Below are 11215 nucleotides of genomic sequence, written 5' to 3' on the forward strand. Positions count from 1 at the left end.
GTGTGCTGGTCGGCACTGTTAAATGCACAATGAGCCAATTAAATTTGCTTGCTTTTTCCACAACATGTGAAGTCCGAGTCACCCGAGTACCATGTCAAATCCGGTTCGTGCTTCAATGACTGACTCTGTAGGAGTTCTTTGATTAGGAACTGCAAGAGCATCCAAAGCAGAAATCCGCCCTTGGAAGAACTCCAACCAGCCTGCGTAAGAGACACACACTGGAGTTAGTTTGCTGGGCTAATAATAGTGCCATTGCTCGAGAGCTTGTACTCTTGGACTACCAAACAGAAGCAAGTTTGGAGGAATCACACGTTTACAATATGCGATAAAAGCAGCTCTAATCTTAAGCTCTAACGCGGACCTTCTTGACCCACAACTGCACTTTCGATCTCCCCATTCATTTTTTTTCCTCCTTCCTTCTCTTGCCCCCAAACCTTCCGCGAGATCAAAAACAGAGCTGGTCTGTCACAATCTCCCGGCACGAAACCTCCCGCGCGTCATATTCTAAAGCTCCCGTAATCGCACAAAGCAATCGCAACCAGATTCATCGCCGAGAGCCAGCATGCGCACCTCGCGGGGTTCAGAAAGAGGTCCGCTGAGGAACGCCGAAGGAAGACGTGGGCCAGGTGTGGAGGTGTCTTCTCCGAGGAGCCAGGGCAGGGATGCGTGTATACAGGCTCTCTCTGCGGGCACCCAGTCCAGCTCCTCTGCACTATCTGCAGTAATTTATTCAAGAACAGTGAAATGTAAGACATCCCTGCAGCTAAGGATTGATGAACTATTACACGTTTGTTGTCTGGGGGAGAAAAACAAACCTCTGGAGTGTGCTCGCGTGATCTGTATCCCGGCCTGGTGCAGACACGTTTAGAACAGAAAGCCTGATAAATTAACTGTTTATCTCCAAAGTTACAAAGGTTAAGATCTTTTTTTCTATAAGGATAAATCATATGGTATTTTTGTGTTATTCCTGTATTCTTTTTTCCATCACATTTTTCCGTGACAGTCCATCATCAGGGATATCGGAATTATTTTTTCAGACATCCCTGCTATCTTGAAATCTTCTATGGGTGTCCAGAGACAATAGGAAGAAGATAACATGCACCATAACTTTCTGCTGAGACAGTATTCTGCATTATCAGTATTAATTATCAGTTTGAATTAGAAAAGACAACATCACCTTGATCATAGTTCTATTAGTTATTCAAATTATTGTAGAATATAGGACTGTAAAATAGAGGAAATTTGCCTTCGGCTCCAGCTGGGATGTCCTGACAAGAGATGCTTACAGATAACACACAGATGCTCACTGATAACAGACCAGAACATTCCTCATGCGTTTTATACTAACAGCAAATCTCCAAGGCTAAGAAGGTCAGGATCCATTTACAGTAAGACTGAATCACGTTTTTCTGGAAGAGTTTTTTAGCCAGAAGAAGCTATCATCACATTTCTTGGCCCTGATGTAGATCCTGGCTGAGAAGGCCTCAACACTCACCCCCACCCGCACTCCCAACTCCCCCCAACCTCAACCCAACCTCTTGCTGCCTCTGGGGCTCCAGAGGTACGCTCCTGAACCCCAGGCTTGCTGTGTGTGAAACCCAATCCTGAGCTCCTGCTCTGGGAGAAACTAAAGCGCCCTGCAGGAGGCAGGGGCTGCCGCCAAGACCGGGGGTCTTCAGTCAGCAGGCTCCAAGGGACCCGCTGGAGCTCGTGAGACCCTTTAACCTACAGAACCAGCGTGGGCCTGCGGCCTGACACAATGGGATCATCCGTGGAGCTTTTGGGCTCAGTCGTCCCTCTGCTACACTCGTTAGAGTGAGCATGTGTGGGAGGAGGAGTCGTACGCGGTGGTAGCAGAGGGGGCAGAGCAGGGCCGTTAGCTGCACGAGCGTTAGCACAGAATCAGGGAACCTCAGCTCTGACGGGGATCGGATGCAGTGTGACAGAAAGGTCGCGGAGAAGAGCCGTAACTCTGGAATGAAAAACACAGCGACGGGGCCACTGCAGAGAGACACAGAAACGGACCGGGTGAGAGGGAGAGGGTGAGAGAGAGAGAGAGAGAGAGAGAGAGAGAGAGAGAGAGAGAGAGAGAGAGAGGGAGAGACAGACAGGGAGAGGGTGAGAGAGTGAGAGAGTGAGAGATAAAGAGTGAGAGAGTATGTGCATACATACATATATAAATGAAACTGTACATGGTATATACTGCTGTTTTCTGCTCTGTTCTTCATCTGTGTTTGTGTACATGTTACTAAGTGTGTACATCTGTTTATCTGTAAATGCTTTGGCAATACAATATGACTGTCATGCCAATAAATGTCATGCAAAAATTGAAAATTTAGGGGGAGTGTGTGTGAAATGTGAAAGTCAACAGTATACACACATACACACACACACACACATATATATATATATATATATGTATGTATGTATGTATATGTATATATATGAGAGAGAGAGAGAGAATAGAGAGAGAGAGAGAGAGAGAGAGAGAGACAAGCTACACTTGATATTGTCATGTACTTTAAAGACAGTAGCTTTTCTACAGAACTCCAACTCATCAGCTTTTATCCACTGTAACTCCAGCTAAGAACGTTTGCCATTGCTATTCTCACCCAAACAAATAAGATTACCCTTTTGGTTGATTCATATATTCACAACGACTTATGCACATCTAGGCATGCCCGACTAGTTCAACATGAAGAACATGAACAAAGGACAAAATTCTAAATGTATGTCCCTTTCTTTCTCTTGTACCAGACTGTGATCAAGCAAACATGGCGTTAATGACATGGATTCTGTGTTGAAGGTGTCTGTTCATCACTCACTGTGCCGTGCATTTTGCGGAGACAGCCCAAGCCTTGTGGGAATTCATTACTGCTTCTGTCACATTTTATGGAATGGCGCTATTTTGCCAAGTCGTAAAGTGGACCTCACCCTGAGTAGGCACTGAGGACATGTCCACTCGACAGCTACACGTATTGCTCCGATTAGCTTCAACAGTGCTGAGACACTGTTGTGGCTATAACGGTGTCACGTACAGAATGAAAGCACCCAACGAGCCTCTCGTAGCAGAAGAAGACCACTATGAGCTGTTGCCACCTAATTAGATATGGCATATGCGGCGAAAACAAATCAGAACTCTCTGACATGTACAGGTCCCTGATCACAGATGCCAGGCAGGGAGAGGAGCCTAAATCCCTGCACTGTATTTCCATTGTGCAGTGATACTGCATGGAAATCACGATCAGGGCTGGAAATTGTGACAAACATGCATTTTCCGCTCTGATAGCCAGAGCAGTGGGAACTTCCTGCCGTACTGAGGTTCATGCGGACTATGGTGGCTGTGAGCTAAGGGCAGTCATTCACACACACACACACACACACACACACACACACACACACTTACCTTCACACAAACATACACACATACAATAATAAGGCATGCGCACTACATAAATCTTCAGTGAATCCACAAACACTAAAAAGGGAGGTATATACTTTATTTTTCCAGTTTCATGTGCCAGTGTAGGAACGACACAATTTATAAGCCCAAAACAAAGATAAATAACCAATGCTAAGCAATGACTTCCTCTGAAGGCCTCTGCACAGTGACAAAGCTGGGCAGCTGCAGAACGCGCGGGCTGCATCAACCCTTGCATGGGGTTTACATCCTCACTGCTCACTGCACAATGTTGCAATTAACGGCCGGCGTTACCGGGGGGTTGGCCTTTCTTTAGCCATGCCTTGTGTCGGCGTGTGTAGGGGCAGGAGCCCAGTGGGCGAGGCTTCACCGAGGCCCTTGATTGGCTGGCCGCTGATGGCGACTGAGCGAAGCCCGGTGGGTGAAACGGCCATCTGTGGCTCTGGTGGGGTTATTCCCTCTACCGGCTCTGGTCTCCAGAGAGAGGATGCATGCGACCCTACAAAAAAGAAACCAGTAGCCCTCTCGTCAAGACTGAGCCGGTTGCCACAAAGGCCTTTGGTTCAGTTTCGGATATTTCTGAGTGAAACACTGACACAAACAGCTGGCTTCCATTACACACTCTATGGTTGAGCTAGAGATGAGTTGAAAAGTTATTCTCCTGTGGGCGCCTGGTTCTTTTTCAACAGAAAAGCTCAAACACAATAAAAGATTGATAGTGCTGCTTGGTCACCGCAAAGGACTTCACGTTAACGCTCATTCCACCCCGGAGTCTTGCGTTGTGAACAAGGCACAATAAAACTGAAAACTGATCATGATATGTGTTTCACTAGGAGCCTAGCTCTGAAGGTAGAGACCTAGAACAGCCAGCCTGTGCCTTGAAGTGTTAAGTTGTGAGAAATATTCCACAGGATTCTAGTTCTTCCACTTGCGTAACAACTGGCATGTCAACAACTGGGAGCAATTTGTACTTAGAGGTCATGCTAATTAATTTGAGTTGAAACAACGATGCCTCCAGGCCATCTTGGTCACAACAAAGGCAAGCTCGGGTTCAAAAACAAAAATGCTGGCAGTTCTGAAATAGTTCTGCATGGAATTTAAAGACCAATTTTACCTCACGGACAAGGCAGTAGGTTCACTTTCTAATTTTAGACCTTTTTAGTAGGAAGATTGCATTTCTCATGCTAATGGTCTGGTTCTCTACAGTGAGACTTCTCTTATAGTGTTAAAATAGCAGAACACATGACTAGCTAAATGACGATTTATACGGCTGGGTGTTTCTCCTGCCGTTACTTAAGCATTCCACATGTAATCGTCTCTGAATAATTTCTCCTCTGTGGCTTGCCTGGAAAGAACCAGCTCTCTGCAAGTGCGACATTACCCTGAGGTCCCCCGGGTTGCTCCCCAATATCCCTTCGGGGCAGATGCGTGCAGGTAGTGCCCCAGGGCTGTAGGCCCCATCCTGGCCTTCATTCCACAGACCTTCAGGAGCTCGGTGCACTTTGACACATATTCGCAAAACTTCTCTCCAGGCACAATTTGTGTCAAAGACACAAACAATTATAATAGTTTTAAAATATTAATAGCTTTTTTAGTGTAGAATGTAAAAATTGTAACTATATGCCTTCCTGTGAATGGACTGTATCCAAGCTTTAATTCAGTAAACTAGCTCACATGAGTATAATTTGCAGAAAGGAACAGAAGTCCGGACTGTAATATATTACTGGAGGTATTAAGCATTAGGAGGTAACATCTTTCTGAGAGACCAAGAGTGTCCCCTGACACACACACACACACACACACACACACACACACACACACACACACTCACACACACACACACACACACACACTCACACACACACACACACACTGACACACACACACTCACACACACGCTCAAACACACACACACACACACTCACACACACACTCACACACACACACACACACACACTCACACACACACACACACACACACACTGACACACACAGACACACACACACACAGACACACACACACTCACACACACACACACTCACACACACACATAACACATAACCAAACTGTTGACACACCTGATGTTTTCGCTATTACTCTGATTGTTTTACTCTGATTGTTTTTCCACCTCCTGCTTTAGTGGCACTGACACATCTTTGGTCGTCACGCTGAGCTGAACTGCACCAGGCTTCAGAAACACACGTCCCATCCAGAATCACCTCTAGACCTTTTGTGTTAACTCCCTTGCACATGAACTAATAATACAATAGCAGCTGTCTGACAAACTACTCAGCAATCAGTTGTGAAATTATGGTTTCTTAAAAAGTAATTATAGATAAATACCCTCAAACGAAAGCTGTTATTTCTGCAACTTAACACCATATTCCATGCTTCATTTAAAACAGAAAGAACTGAAGTCCACGTTAAACCCTACAAAAACCGTGTCACTGTTCAAATATAGACTGGGCTACATATGTATAGCTGCGCTGTTTTGCGTCTATCTGAAATGTGCAGCTGTTATTAGGTGTAAGAGGAATACTCTCACCAACAGACCCCCGCCGAGAGTCTGTGATGAGAGACACCTCATAGAGTTAAGCGAGTATGTGTGCACGTTTATTTTGGTGGGAGATACAGGCCCCCTCCCACAGCCCACTCACCCCCGCGAGTTCCGGAGTGCAAAGCCGAGGCCCAACCTTCTCATCTGACACTCTCCTCCTTCTCCTTAGACGGGAATAACAGAATCAGAAGTGAACACAGTCCTGAGGGTACGACGCTACGTTAGTACAGTCGCACCACACGTGCGCAAGCACACACATACGTCAGTCTGCTCCATCCAACCATTATGTCACCTTTGGACAAATTATCAGAGGGTCAGTGGCACGGCTGGAAATGCAGATCTGGCCTGTGTTAACTCAAAGTGCCTGCAGCCAAAACGCCTACACACTGCATTTTAAATCAGCATCTATGCCAGCCATAGGAAGACACTTTGCTATAATACAACAGGTCCTAATCTGGGGCTTTTAATCACAGTTTTTGCATTTGTTTGATGGTCAGTTACTTCCCTGTGATAAATTAATCCCTTTGAATAAAAAAATGAAGGATTACAACTTTCAAAATTATGTTTTTAGTCTAATTTCCTCTAATCCAAGATGACATTGCAGTATCTACTAAAGAAATGTAAAAGAGATGTGTTAGTATAATCAGATGACACAAAATCTTTCTTCTAGTGTAAGCCTTTGTTTGTAATAATGCGACTAAGATTACATTACAGGAACAAAGATGATATAATCAGGCATTAAAGGTAAATGACTGAATGCTGAACCCAGCCATCAGAAGTGCCATGGACTTAGTGAATCATGTCTTAGGATGCATTCATTTCATTTTCAGCACAAAACAGCATTTCAAGACAAATTACAGACCACACACAGATGCTAAACAGAAACCTACTTACTGCAAGGCCATATTTAGTGCATACCTGAGTAAACTAGATTATGCTTGCGCTTCAGGCGGGGTTTACGAGACAGGGCCAAGGCAGCCAGACCGTACTGGGACACTGGTTCACAGCTGGCTTACACACAGCCTCTTCTGAGTCAGCAGCTAAGATGATAATCATAATAAGATAATGATGGACCTTCACACACCTGCACAGAGAGGCCATTGTTCTAGCAGTGAGACTGCAGACACCGTGAGTTGCAGGACTGTGAATCTCTGTGGCACGTCAAGGCTTCCTGCATTTCGCCAAGAGAATCTGTCCTGTCCTTCTTCTCAGGTTGGACTGGTTTGTGGAGTGGACTGTCTCCTGCTTGTACAGCAGAGATGGAAGCTTCTGCACTGTCATCAGTCGCACACAGGATCATGCACATGAAGGCTGAACTCATGACCGTCCACATCAGGTTGGGGGGGGGGCATTTCTTCTCACACTCTCTCGAACCCTTGTGCTGCACCTATGGCTATTCCTCAGGACAGGCTTGGAGGATGAGGAGGGTGAAGCAGGGTTTACGGGCTTCAACAGTTACAGGCTTCAACAGCTCCATAGTCAGATATATACAAGGCCACGCAAGTATACAGGAGACGCTAACAAGTATTCCAACCAGAAATACAGCAGTTAACTAAGGGACAAGAATAGAAATAATAGAATAGAATAGAATAGAATAGAATAGAATAGAATAGAAATAAAAAGGATGAAGATATCAGAGTAGATACAATAAGAGCCACGCAAGAATAAAGGAAATAAACTATATGTTTTGCAAAGAAGCTTTATTGGGCAGAAGTGGCATAGCCACAGACTTGGGAGGTTCAGTTTAAAGAGTAAGGTGCCCACTGCAGGTAATGAGTACCACAGCTCTGGGAAAAACCTGTTGAACAACTGGCCATAGACGCCATGCAAGCAGCATACATCATGCTCAGTTTCAACAGTCCAGTACCTTGCAGAGAACTGACAGTAGACTGGTGTGATTCAGGCTAGGGAGATTGATTTAGACAACACACACAGACACACACACATGCTAGCAGAAGGCCAACAGTCTGTTCTTACCTCCTGCCACTAATTGGGGAACTCTGATTTGGTGTGTGTGTGTGTGTGTGTGTGTGTGTGTGTGTGTGTGCGTGGGAGGGGGCTTTCCGTTACGCTGACAATAACAGTAATCACATCAATCAAAGAAACGGAAGCAGAAGCAAACGCGTTCACTGGTGAGACAGACTTTCCAAGGTTATCCAAGGAGCGAACCTAACTTCTCAACACAGATTTAATCACCGCTTCTGTGGTGACAGAAATAAACACACTCTCAGCAAATATCCTGACATTCATCAAGACAAATGTGAGTAGACGAAATTAACATCAACTGTACATCAGATTTATCAAAATGATTACACAAGGTACCCTTGCTTAAAAGGTTTAAACCAGCTATAACCATTATAGGACATTTTGATGCATTTGTATTTAATGTTTTGCATTTTCGATCACTTTAATTGATTGTTTGATAATGACTACAGAAGCAGATTTAAACACAGTATACTCTCTCTTAATTAAATACATGTATGAAACATAACACTCTCTCTTAATTCCATATATGTATGAAACATAGGACACTCTCTTAATTACATACATGTATGAAACATAGTACACTCTCTTAATTACATACATGTATGAAACATAGCACTCTCTTAATTACATACATGTATGAAACATAGCACTCTCTTAATTACATACATGTATGAAACATAGCACTCTCTTAATTACATACATGTATGAAACATAGTATCTACTACTACTGCTACTTATGTGTCCCACCCAAGCCTACTCACCCAAACAATCAAACTGATGAGACATTACTTCTATGCCTGTCAGGGTCAGACAGACCAGCGCATGTACAGACACACATACTTGTACACCCAAACACACATCGCCCGACGTAAACACATACATGCACACAGATAGGTTTAAGCACATATACAAACTCATGTAAACAAACAGCTGTCTAAACAAAACCAGTGGTGGACTGAAGGTGATGAGGTGAATACCTGTAACAACACAAGATGAATCCCCTCCCCAGTGTGACCGGAACGCCATGGAGACACAATGTTCACTTATCTCGACCAGACCAATCAAGACCTGGAATGACCACACTTTTGCACATTTTTGCTTTCAGTGCACTAAGCCAAACCAAATTACTAAACGAATTGCATAACATGATTCTAATTATTTAATTAGTTCAAGTTCAAGTTTGGTTTATTTGTCACGTATACAGTCACGTATACACGGTATAACGCAATGAAATGGTTTGAGAGTGCTCTGTCCAAACTGAAGAAAAAAACCAGGGGTGCATAAGGAAATATATATATATTTACAATATATGACATATTTACAGTTACATGGTGGTGGTGGTCCCTACAGTTTATCAGTTTCCCTGATTCAGGGCCTGAATGGCCTGTGGGAAGAAGCTCCTCTTCAGTCTCTCTGTGTTGGTCTTCAGGGAGCGAAAGCACTTCCCTGACCTCAACAGAGAGAAGAGATTATTGTTGGGATGTGTAGGGTCCTTCACAATCCTCCTGGCCTTGGTTTGGCACCGCTTGTAGTAGATGGTCTGCAGATCAGGAAGTTCCGTGTGAATGATGCACTCTGCTGAACGAACCACCCACTGGAGTGCTTGTCTGTCCTGCTTGGTGCTGTTCCCAAACCAGACTGTGATGTTCCCTGTGAGGATGCTCTCGATAGTGCAGGTGTAGAATTTCCACAGTACCTTGGAGGGCAGTCTGAAGTCTCTTAGGCATCATGAGCCTTCTTTGCCAGGGAGTTGGTGTGGCGGGACCTGCGAGATATGAACTCCAAGGTACCTGAAACTATCTACTCTCTCCACCGTGGTTCCATTGATCCTCACAGGTTGGTAGTGCCGCTCCTGCTTCTTGCTGCAGTCCACAATCAGCTCCTTTGTCTTGCTGATGTTTAAGAGGAGATTTTTTTCCTGGCACCAGTTTTCCAGGTGTTTAATCCCCTCCAGGTAGGCCCTCTCATCGTTGTCCGAGATCAGGCCCATGACGACGGTGTCATCAGCAAACTTGACAATGATGGTGGAGCTGGAAGTGGCTGTGCAGTCGTAGGTGTACAGTGAGTAGAGCAAGGGGCTTAGGACACAACCCTGAGGAGCTCCTGTGCTGAGTGTGAGGGTGGATGAGACACAGTTGCCCACCCGTACTGATTGTGGTCTGTCTGTTAGGAAGTTGGAGATCCAGTCTCACAGGGATGTATGCAGTCCTAGATCCTCCAACTTAGTAGAGAGTAGGGAGGGGATGATAGTGTTAAATGCTGAACTGTAGTCTACAAACAGCATTTTAACATAATTACCCCTCCCTTTTTCCAGGTGGGTCAGTGTGGAGCAGATGTGCAATTGCAATTATCACTGATAGTCAGGATTCACCAGAGGGTTCACGGACTGCCTCCAACCACAGCTTTGCCAAGTCCTAAGCAAAGCCCAACACTATAATCATTGCAGTTTATCCACCTTTCTGTCCCCTTGTCTCAGAATGCTTGTCTTCGCTCTCACACACATCTTACTGGTAGTCCTGTTCTTGCTTGTTTTTCTAGCATATCTCTGTTTCCATTCGGTATTTGGTGTGTGTACATTGTCCCCATCACACAAGGTATCCCTTCAAGGCTCAGTTCTTGGACCCTGACTGTTCACCATATAGACTCACCATCTGGCTCACGCTTTTCTCGGTATGGACATTATCCTTTTATCCTTCATTTTACCCTCTTCTTTGAAAAATAGGTTGCTTTTTAAGTCACTTACTAAACACTTTAATTCAGCTCCACATTGCCTGGCTTTGACCCTTAATTACTGTGAAAGATGACTAAATCTTGGTCCACTCTTTTCGATTATTTAGACTACTGCAGTTCTCTCGCCACCGGCACATCTGGTACCTTAAACAGGAGTAAACTTATTCCAAATTCAACAACAGGGTTATTATACATCTTACAGAGCAATTGGTCAGAAAGTATTTGAGCTGTAATTAAACTGCTGCCAGGCTCATCACGAGAATAAACATGAGTATACATCTTCTCTTTTGATTCGGAGCACTGTAGAGTCTTACCTCTGCTTATACTCCTAAGGCTCAAATGGAAGCTAAACGCTTGAGAAGGAATCATTGATTTTGTGTTAATAAAAATGATATATTATATAAAATTATATATTACACACACACACACACACACACACACACACACATATATATATATATATATATATATATATATATATATATATATATATATATATATATATATATATATACGCACA

This window comes from Electrophorus electricus, chromosome 7 (assembly GCF_041902795.1).
Source record: "Electrophorus electricus isolate QZ-2024a chromosome 7, ASM4190279v1, whole genome shotgun sequence".
NCBI lineage: Eukaryota > Metazoa > Chordata > Actinopteri > Gymnotiformes > Gymnotidae > Electrophorus > Electrophorus electricus.